We start from the raw sequence: 9,290 nt of genomic DNA on the forward strand, positions 1-9,290 counted from the left end.
GTCCCCTGAGCATCCCCCACGTTTGAAGGCCGCGGACGCGGGCCGTGACCGCGGGAAAAGGGCGGGGCTCCCCCAAATGGACCCCAAACGCGATTTTAGCCTCAAAACTCCATTTTTCTCTTTTCTTTCCCCATCATTCACCACACACACCCACTTCATCTTCCCCAACTCTCCAATCCCAAACCCTAGCCTCCATTCTCTACCATTTTTTCTCTCTTCCACACACAAAAACAACACCAAAATCAAATAAAGAAGGGGAAGACTTGGAAAGGAGCTCATCAAGACTACATGATTGAAGATCAAGATTATAGGATTTGTCTATGAATCTCTATCTCTCTATATCTTTATTTATGTTTTCTTATGACTTGAGATTTGCTTTTATTATGAATATGCTTGGCTAAAATCTCTTATCTTAGGGATTAGATTAGATGGATTTGTAATGGATTGATTTCTTTGTTCAATATATATCTTGATTGTGCTTATTGTTATCTTTTCAAGTCCTAGATTTATCTCTTGTATGATTGGTTGGCCACCTTTTGTGCATTTCTAATTTGTGATTTGAATCGGGAGAGGATAATTACAATAGATTAGGAGTTTGATACATATCATCTCAATAAACCGGGAGGTTGAGAGGTGGGTGAGGGCTTATTGATCTTTTGTGCTATTGGGAGTTATAGGTTAGAAATTGACCGGGGACGGCAATTATGACCCGTAATCTACTGTTTTAGTCGTCCGGGAGGGGGCTAAAACTAGTGGGGAGATCGCCCTAGATAAGTAAGTCATAACAAGATTTATATTGATTTAAATTGAAGTTCATTACGATCCATCGAAATCTAGTCCCTAGGATAACTTTCATTCGAGTCATTCCCCAATTTATTAACTAAGTTTATCTTGTTGTTATTTTATTTACTTGCTTTATTTAGCTTTGTTTTAGTTCTCAATATCTCTTCATCTTTGGTTTGTCTAAATAGATTGAAAACAACTTATTAATAATATTTAGAAGTTTGAATTCACCAATCCTTGTGGGATACGACCTTGCTTCCCTATGTTGCAACTACACCGTATACTTGCGGCGTGGTGAAAATAATAGCGAACACCTGGATCTTATTTTTTTGGATCCAATGAATCGGCCCGAATCCGGACCTAAGTAAGAAAATTCGGATCTGGATCTGGACCAAGCAGGATTCGGTCCAGATCCAGCCCATTGCCATCCCTACCCTTATGCAATGGTGTGGCAAATACATTAAGAAACACAATAATTGGGAAATAAGAAAAAAATAAAGGCAGTAGGGCATGAAGAAAAGGTCCAAATATATAAAAATTACTCCCTATGTCTGACAAACATGGATTTTGTACCTTAATTTCACATGAATTGTTGTCTTTTCCCCCATGTTTTGATTGCTAAGATGTGTTTGTATCCCAATTTTCAGTTTTATGAGGATTTGATTGCTTGGTGTAGTTTTTGAGTATTTTCAGAGAAAATTAAGAGTTAATAGGAGAATTGTGAGGGCATAGGATCGAAGTACGTCTCGAGAGGAATCCATGAGCGCGAACGGCGCCCAAATCAGAGCTCGGACGAGGGAGAACGGAGCCGACAAAGTCAGCCGGGCACAGGAGGTCGCGGCCGCGGGCGAGCGTCCGTGGGAACACCATCGCCCGCGGTCACCACCCGCGGCCGCGGGAAGGACCGCGGGCATCGTCCTCCAGCTCCAGCGCACCTCCGCGGCCACCACCCGCGGCCGCGGGGTGGGACCGCGGGTCCCCTGATCCTTGCCCACGTTTGCAGGCCGCGGGAAAAGGGCGGGGCCCAATCGTGATTTTGAGCCCTTAAACCCCATTCCCCCCCCATTCCTCATATCATTCATCTTCTCCAACATTCAATACACCCTCCTACCTCCATACTAAACCCTAACCCCCATTAATACTCATTGCTACCTGATGAGGAGTAATATGTGTAGAGTAGAGAAAGGATATAAATCAGAGGAATCATCCTCGCCAGAAGAATCATACTGGTCAAAAGAATCATTCTTACCAGAGGGATTTCATCCATCAGAGACAACTCATCCACCAGAGGAATGGCTTTTGCCAGAGAAGTCCTCCACATCAGAGAAGTCCTCCACGCCAGAGAAGTCCTCCACATCAGAGAAGTCCTCCACGCCAGAGAAGTCCTCCACATCAGAGAAGTCCTCCACGTCAGAGAAGTCCTCCACATCAGAGAAGTCCTCCATGTCAGAGAAGTCATCCACGCCAGAGAGATCACCTCCATCAGAGGGATCGTCAGAAACGCGGAAGACTTCCCGCGTAAAGATGAAATTCCGGATATGCCCTTCGACCACGCCAAATGCATGCGCTTACACCAATTTTACCATTTTACCCTTCCCTGTACTCTATAAATAGACCTCAGCTCATGTATCACAATTACGCTATCATTTGTTTTTGAATACAACAGTTATATTTTGCTCTCGTGCTCAATTCTCCGATCGTCACTTCACTCTTTCCGATCAAATTTACTAGGTATAGTCCACACTTTACATCTTATAGTTTAGGTGTTGGTTCTTAATTCACCACTACCTATTTGAAAAAGGCATTGAAGAGGAGAGAGGATTGAAGCAAGCTTTTCAACAGGATTTGTTCATTTTTTCTCTCTCTTTCATTTATGTTTCCTTTTTTATTGGGTAGGTTGTTGTTGAACATGATAGGCTAAATTTCTCTTTGATTTGGGAATTAGGCTAGATGATTATTGTAATGGATTGATTATTTGTGCTCAATATAAATCTTGTTTGTTCCTTTGCACATTATCTTTTCAAACCCTTGCTTTATTTCTTGTATGGATTGTTGGCCACATTCTATGCATTTTTAATTTGCAATTTGAATCGGGAGAGGATAATTACAATAGATAAGGTGTTTGAAACATATCAATTCGATAACCGGGAGGTTGAGAGTTGGGTGAGAGTATGTCGATCTTTGTGTGCTTTTGGGAGTTATAGGTTAGAAGTTGACCGGGGACGGCAACTATGACCCGTAATCTACCGTTCTAGTCGTCCGGGAGGGGGCTAGAACTAGTTGGGAGATCACTCTAGATAATTAGGATCGTCAAGATTAGTATTGATCTATAATTGAAGTCCTTTGCTTAACCATCGATGCCTAGTCCCTAAATCGTCTTAATCATTACATTAGTTCACGTTGCTTACTTGTTTTTATTTGTCTTTGCACTTGTTAAGTATTTAGTTAGATAATCAAACCAATCACTCCATTGTTTAGTCTAAATAGCTCTAGCATAATGAATTAGGATAATCACTAGAATTAACTACTAATCCTTGTGGAATACGACCTTGCTTCCCTATGTTGCAACTACACCGTATACTTGCAGCGTGGTGAAAATAATTAGCGAACAATATCCCACTCTAATAGACTCATTTTTTTTAGTACGAAGATTAAGAAACTTACTTTTTTGGAAGAAAATGGTGTGTCCACACCAATTAAGTACAATTTTTTTTAACTTAAAACGAAAAACAAGCATATTCTAGTGGGACGTCCCAAAAAACAAAATGAGCCTATTAGAGTGGAACAGAGTGAGTAGTTCATGATCCGTCAAATTTTTTTGTGATATCACTTTACATTATAATTTATAAGTAGAAATTATAAAAATAATTTTATATTAAACAGAATTCTGTCATCTGAAATCATTATTCGTGATGAAGCATGATGATGAACCAAAATGATGAGACTAGTATAGTTCAATTTATTGTTACACCTTATAAACTTTTTAGGAACTTATTTTACCATACACTTCGAAAAAACTTATAAGCTCTTAAATATCTTATAAGTTGTTTTAAAGAGCTTATAAGCTCGGTCAAACGCCCTCTAACTCTTACAAATTGGGTTCGTCAATTTCTGACCATGTGGCCCCAAATGTTTTGTGCAATAATTGGTTTAGAAATATTACTCCATAGTCCAAACGAAATCATAATACTATTAAATTCTCGCCACAACATATATCAAAAAGAAGAAACTAATCAATCTAGTATCTTATATCTATACTATATTAAAAAGGCAGTTTCCAATTGGAAATCAATTTCAAAATTGAATAGCAATTTTGTAGTTATAATAAAATTGAAGGTTTATGTTTTAACTATATTATTCTTTTTATTTTCCATTTTTTTAACTTCTGATTTGTTGTTTTAATTTATTTTCAAAATTGTGAAATTCGATTAATTATAAAATATTCAATATGCATATCAAATTAAAGATCACGATAAGAGCTTTAATTTGATATATTTTATGTAAATATTTGATTTAAAATATACAAATTAAATTTGTTTAAATATTAAAATCTTATAAATTTCTCTCTCATCTCTCATGTTTTTTTTAAAAAAATATTTTTAATTCTTTTTATTAGTATTTTTTATTGTTTAACTTTTTTTTTCTTTTCATAATATCAAATTTTATAATTGCAAATTATTTTATTTTTTTATTTTTTAATATTAAATTCAAATATATTTAGTTAAATTTAAATTTTATTATATTCATGAGTATGATAATTAAATTAATATTAATTTATATATAAATTTAAAAAATAAAAAATATTTTACCGTGCATTGCACGGGATGCAAATACTAGTTTAAAAAAAAAGGGAGTTTTCAATTTCAAATTGATTTCAAATCAATTTCAAAATTGAGTGACAATTTTGTAGTTAGAATAAAATTGAAAGTTTATTTAAAAGCTATACATCTTTTTTTTTCCCTTTAACTTTTTATTTTTCTATTTTATTTCATTTTTAAAATTGTGAAATTTGACTAATTATAAAATATTTGATATGCATATCAAATTAAAGATCACGACAAGAACTTTAATTTGATATATGATATGTAAATATTGGATTTAAAATATAAAAATTATAGTTATTTAAAGATTAAAACTTAAGAAAATTCTCTCTCCTCTTTTTTTTGAATAAATCTATTTTTTTTCAATTACTCCTTTTTAACTTATATTGTTTTCTTTTTTCACAATATCATTTTTTTATTAATTTGAATTATTCTTTATTATTTTTATATTAAATTAAAATATATTTATCTTAAATTATAGTATTTTTTTTATTGTATTTAGAATTTGTATATAATAATCAAATGTTAATCAATTTTATATATAATAAAATCTAAAAATATTTTCCGTGCGTTGCACAAGTGCAAATGCTAGTACTATATTAAAACTAGAGTTTTCAATTTCAAATCAATTTCAAAATTGAGTGGCAATTTTGTAGTTAGAATAACATTGAAGGTTTATTTATAAGCTATGCATCTTTTTCTTTTTCTTGTTCTTTAACTTCTTATTTTTCTATTTTATTTCTTTTTTAAAATTGTGAAATTCGACTAATTATAAAATATTTTATATGCATATCAAATTAAAGATCATGACAAGAGCTTTAATTTGATATATGTTATGTAAATATTAGATTTAAAATATAAAAATTATAGTATTTATTTATTTAAAGATTAAAACTTAAGAAAATTCTCTCTCCTCTCTCCTCTCTCCTCTCTCCTCTTTTTTTTGAATAAATCTACTTTTTAACTTATTTGTTTTCTTTTTTACAATATCAATTTTTATAAAAAAGAATTATTCTTTATTATTTTTATATTAAACTAAAATATATTTACCTTAAATTACAGATTTTTAATTATATTTAGATTTTTTATATAATAATCAAATTAATATCAATTTTATATATAATAAAATAAAAATATATTTTTCGTGTGTTGCACAAGTGCAAATGCTAGTTATATTATAAGTATTAGTAAAGTTTGAAGTTAAAAAGGTAAAATTCTGAAAATGATTTCGTAAAAGTTACTTTTGATGCAATGATTTATTGTTCTAGGACTTATGTTAAAATCTGTATAATCTCTTATGATGCAAAAATCGGTTTTAAACCTTGCTACTATGTACCATAATCTATAAACAAGTGGTTTAAATATTTAGACATTCAAGATTGTGGAACTCTTGACATGTATTAATGACCAAAATAGAAAATGATAGTTTGCTAAAATTTCAAGGATTTACCTGAAAAAAATTAAAATATTTAAAGGATTTCCTTATATCTTTAGTTAAGAGTTCTTGTAAAATAATTTGAAGATCTTATAACTCATTCAATAATGTCCACGAGAATTTAAAAGTTTAATTGAGTTTCCAAACACGATTCACCCTACATATTACATATTTTCAATTTAAGAGGGATAAAATGAAAGATTTAGAAGATTAGAAATAGAAAGATTTTAGAGTATCACATAGGATATGATTAGTATGGTCTTTTTTTTTTTTTTTGGTGAGATTACAAGATAATCAATTATGCAACCAGCATGCAGGCGGGATCTTACCATCATCCAAACGGTGGGAAAATATCACTGTACGTAGGCGAGAAACGCTCTGCATGTGAGACCTCAACACAAAACAATACAATATCGCACGCAAGTGGGAATACAACATCACCTAAAGTGGGAAAACATCACCGCACGCAGACGGGATTGAAGCCAAGACCTCTCACAAAGGAGAGTTTTTGGGTGCCTCAACTTTGCCACTAGAGTAAGGCCTCATTGGCGATTAGTGTGATCTTTAATGTGTTTCACTTTATAGAATAGTTATATAATTCATTTTTTCTTTTATGAAGGTCTTATATATTTCCTCCGTCCGCGATATCATTTCCACTTCCATTTATAAAAGTAGGGTCCACAAATTTCCACTCACAACAATAGTGGGACCCAAACTCCACTCACTACAATATCCACTACTATCTAGTAGTATCTACTACCATACACTACTTTTCTTAAAATCCGTGCCGTCCAAAATATGGAAACGATATCGCGGACATATGAAGTATCTAGTATTAACAGCATAGCAAAAAATAAATAATTAATTAATTTATTATGTATTGCCATGCCTAGCTTGTAATACTAATCTCAATATTTTTTTGTTTATAAACTTATATATATCTAGCTAGATCTAACTTGAATAATAACAATTCCACAATATATAAAAGCCATATGAATCCATAATGAAAAAAATAGTAGTAAAATGTTGTACTTAAGAAGAATTCTCAATTTTTTATCGAAAAAAGAACACTACTCAAATTGAAACCCATGTGGGCCATATCAAATATATTTAATTCGCGTGGCAGAAAAATATTACTTGTAAAAAAATCATAATTGCGGCTGCATTACGCGTGAAAAAGAACAAAAACGACATGTAAGCTTCGAGTTTAAACAGTTGTTTTAGCTACTAATCAACTACATAAATACACCTCTAAAAAAACTACATAAATACAAATTGGTTGCACTGGATGACGTAGTTCCAAAAAGTTGTTTCCTATTTAAATCAAGGAAGAACTCGGTTTTTTTTTTTTTCCCTTCTATTTTTTTTGGGAAAAAAACTACAAACATATCTCTTTCACCGTCCCTAAAAAGTTTGCCCAAATTTCCTTTTTAAGTGTTCAAAAAATTTATCACAATTTTCTTACTTTTTATTTTTGTACATGACACAACCATTAATTTTATAATTACAACCTTTTAAACACTATTTTGGTACATAACCCCACCATCAAATAACTTTTTATCAATATTTATTAAAATTCGTGTCGTTTCTCTTGGAGCAAACTTTTGAGGTACGAAAAGAGTAATTCACAAAATACGTAAATTTAAAAGCAGAAAGATCGACCACAAAGCTTGATAGCTGACTCAACCTAAAACACGTAACCACTCGTTGATAACGAGTCTTTTGCGTCGGATATCCAGTTAGCATCACAGTACCCTTCAAGTACCGGGGGTATCTCGTGTAGTGTATTCCAAAGTTTAGAGTATACTTTAAGTATCTCAAAACTCTCTCAAGTGCTTTCCAATGTTCTCTACTTGGATTACTTGTATATCGACTCAATTTGTTCACCGGGCATGCAAGATCAGGTCGAGTGCAATTTGTAATATACATAAGACACCCAATGATCCTTGCATATTCTTCCTGTGCAACGGGTTCACCCATGTTCTTCTTCATGTGAACATTGAGTTCCAATGGAGTTTTTACAGGCGATTTATTAAACGCATTAAACCTTTTGAGCACTTTCTCAATGTAATGAGATTGTGTCAAAATTATTCCATCAGTGGTCTTGAGAATTTTCATTCCAAGGATCACGTCAGCTAACCCCATGTCTTTCATGGCAAAATTCCTTTTTAACATGGTCTTCGTATCAATAATAATACGACTATTGCTTCCCATAATTAACATGTCGTCTACATAGAGGCAGACCATAACGTACCCGTTATTGGTACTTTTTATGTAGACACATTTGTCACATTCGTTGATTTTGAAGTCATTTGACAACATGACATTGTCAAATTTCAAGTGCCATTGCAGTGGCGCTTGTTTTAATCCATAAAGAGCCCTTACCAGTTTTCATACATTTTTCTCTTGTCCAGGTACTACAAACCCTTCAGGTTGCTCCATATTGACTTCTTCTTCCAGATCACCGTTTAAGAACGCAGTTTTAACATCCATTTGATGAATCTCAAGATTGTGCAGAGCAGCAATCGCGAGAAGCACTCGAATGGATGTAATCCTCGTCACTGGTGAATAGGTATCGAAAAAATCATACCCCTCACGCTGCTTAAATCCTTTAACGACTAAGCGCGCTTTATACTTGTCTATTGATCCATCAGCTTTATATATATATATATATATATATATATATATATATATATATATATATATATATATTTTAGGATCCTCTTGCATCCTAAGGGTTTGCAACCTTCAGGTAAATCAACCAACACCCAAGTGTGGTTTTGCATGATTGAATCAATTTCACTCTGGACTGCTTCCCTCCAGAGTAGTCCGTCTGGTCTAGAGAACGCCACTTTGATAGACGAAGGTTCTTCATCTAGCATGAAGACAATATATTTTGGACCAAAGTCCTTGGCTATCCTGCCTCTCTTACTACGTCTTAGTTCTGACACTTCAAGGTCAGAGCCCGGTCGCTTTCGCGATTCGGGCACTGTCTCAACAAGATCAGAACTAGTAGCTTCTTCTCTAGTACTGCTACTTGTACTAGCTTCTTCTTTTTCCTTGTCTTTACAAGGAAAGATATTCTCAAAGTAAACAACGTTATTTGATTCCATTGTCATTCCCACAGTCATTGTTGGAATGTCTGACTTGTGAATCAAAAATCGATGTGCATTGCTGTTTAGTGTATATCCAATAAAGATACAATCAATTGTTTTAGGACCAATTGTTACTTGTTTGGGTGGAGGCACTTG

Source organism: Salvia miltiorrhiza, chromosome 2, assembly GCF_028751815.1.
Source record: "Salvia miltiorrhiza cultivar Shanhuang (shh) chromosome 2, IMPLAD_Smil_shh, whole genome shotgun sequence".
Taxonomy (NCBI): Eukaryota; Viridiplantae; Streptophyta; class Magnoliopsida; order Lamiales; family Lamiaceae; genus Salvia; species Salvia miltiorrhiza.